The sequence below is a fragment of the Eulemur rufifrons genome, chromosome 30 (genome assembly GCF_041146395.1).
Source record: "Eulemur rufifrons isolate Redbay chromosome 30, OSU_ERuf_1, whole genome shotgun sequence".
In the NCBI taxonomy this organism is placed as follows: Eukaryota; Metazoa; Chordata; class Mammalia; order Primates; family Lemuridae; genus Eulemur; species Eulemur rufifrons.
Window position 1 is genome coordinate 99,962,059 of NC_091012.1, and position 2,420 is coordinate 99,964,478.

Consider the following 2,420-nt stretch of genomic DNA (forward strand, 5'->3'; position numbering starts at 1 on the left):
CTGAAGACAAGGGGTAACACACCAAAATATGAACTCATTTTCCACTCCACCTTCATTGGCTGAGCAGCTGCCAAGAAAAAAGGCTGCATCTCTTGATACCTGGCAAACTGATGCAGTATTGCCTCACAAATCGATTGCTTCTCTGAGGTGCCCGTGAGTACACTTGGGGAGAATCTTCGAGAACATGTTGAGGAACGGCTGAGGAATGGCTGCCCTTCTATGATGAGACTAGAGAGATTCCACCAAAGAAGCTGGATGTCATGAAGGAAACAATGGTTCAGGCAGAGGAAGCGGCTGCTGAGATTACTAGAAAACCTGAGAAACAGGAGAAGAAATGCTTGAAGAAGGAAAAAAAACTAATGGCCGTGCTTGCCCTCGCTTCTTCAGAAAACAGCAGTAGTACTCAGGAGGAGTGCCAGGAGATGGTTGAAAAACCCAAAAAGAAGAAAAAGCAAAAACTTCAGGAGATTCCTCAGGAGAATGGAATGGAAGACCACCCATCTATCTCTGTCTCCAAACCCAAGAAAAAGAAATCTTTTTCCAAAGAGGAGTTGGTTAGTAGTGATCTAGAGAAGGCCAGGGGCAATGTAAGTCTTGCCAAGGAGAAGAAATCTTCACCCAAGGAGGAAACAGTTAGTGATACCAAAGAGGCAGGCAACAAAAGCGTCTCCAAGAAAAAGAGGACATTCTCTTCCAAGGAGGAGACAGTCAGCAGTGGGCCTGAAGAGGATGCTGGCAGCAAGAGCAGCTCCAAGAAGAAAAAGTTCCATAAAGCACCCCAGGAAGATTAGAATGGACATTCCCTGTGAGGAGGGGCATACCATACCCACAGTGACGTTTCCTACCCCATGTCCTATACCCCTACAAAAACAAATTCACACACACAAAAATTAAAAACAGGTATTCAAACAAAGAATGTGTACATGAATATTCATAGCAGCGCTATTCACAATAGCCAAAAGGTAGAAACAACCCAAATGTCCATCAACTGATGAATGGATAAACAAAATGTGGTATATCCGTATAATAGAATATTATTCAGCCATAAAAGGGAATGAAGTACTGATACATGCTACAATATAGATGAACTTTGAAAACAGAATGCTGAGTAAAGGAAGCTAGACTTAACAGACCACATACTGTGTGATTCTTTTTATATGAAATATCCTGAAAAGGCAAATGCACATAGACAGCACATTAGTGGCTTCCAGGGGCTGGGGGAGGGGGGATGGGGAGTGACTGCTTAACGAGTATGGGCTTTGCTTTGGGGATGATGAAAGTGTTTGGGAACTAGATAGAGGTGATGGTGTTACGGCAAGTGTTACAGCGAGTGGTCCCGAGGACAAACTGAGCGGCACACGGAGAGTCGGAGAATCAAGGTTTATTTGCCGGTAGGCTCAGAGGGGTCTCGCCACCAAATTCTGAGCCCCGTCTACCCTATTTTTCCCACTTTTATTAAGTTGGAGTGATCCAAGGGGTGGGGTGTCAGGTGACTAATGCCCGCCAGGTAATCACTTAGGTTAGTTGCTGCACCAGGTAATAGGTGTAGCGTTATGCTAATGTGCCAGGTAATAGATTAGTTGATGGGCCAGGTATTAGGTCAGTATTATCCTGATGTGGGTCTTCAGTGAGGGGTGGGGGTCTCAGGTGGCTGCTGTGCTAAGTAATAGATGGGGGTTTTCTTTATCAATGGTTGCACAACATTATATAGGTACTAAATGCCACTGAATTGTACACTTTAAAATTGTTACTTTTATGTTTTGTGAATTTTACCTCAATTTAAAAAACCATTGCGAGGCCGGGCGCGGTGGCTCACGAGTGTAATCCTAGCACTTTAGAAGGCTGAAGCAGGAGCGTTGCTTGAGGTCAGGAGTTTGAGGTTGCTGTGAGCTAGGCTGATGCCATGGCACTGTAGCCTGGGCGACAGAGTGAGACTCTGTCTCAAAAAAAAAAAAAAAAAAAAAGAGAGAGAGAGAGAGAGAAAATAGCCAGAAGGTGGAAACCACCCAAAGGTCCACCAACTGGTGAATGCATAAACAGAACGTGGTATATCCATACTATTCGGCAACAAAAAGCAATGGTGTGCAGATACATGCTACGGTACATATAAACCTCAAAAACGTTTTGCTCAGTGAAAGAAGCTAGACACAAAAAACACATATGATTCCATTTATATGAATTTCCCCAAAAACTTAAATCTTAGAGACAGAAAGTAGATAAGTGGTTGCCTGGGGCTGAGGGTGGGGATGGGGAATGACTGTTAATGTGCATGAGGGATCTTTTTGGAGAGATGGAAATGTTCTAAAAGTGGATTGTGCTGGTGATTGCACAACTCTGTACAATCTATGCTAAAATTCATTGAATTGTATCCTTAAAACAGGTGAATTTCATGCTATGTAATTATATTTTTATGTGAAGGG

General features: G+C 43.3%; 1 pseudogene; it reads left to right on the forward strand.

Annotated features, from left to right (window-relative positions):
* Positions 1 to 260: 260 nt before the first annotated feature.
* LOC138378177 (nucleolar protein 56 pseudogene) lies at positions 261 to 791 on the forward strand (annotated as a pseudogene).
* The last annotated feature ends 1,629 nt before the right edge of the window (positions 792 to 2,420 follow it).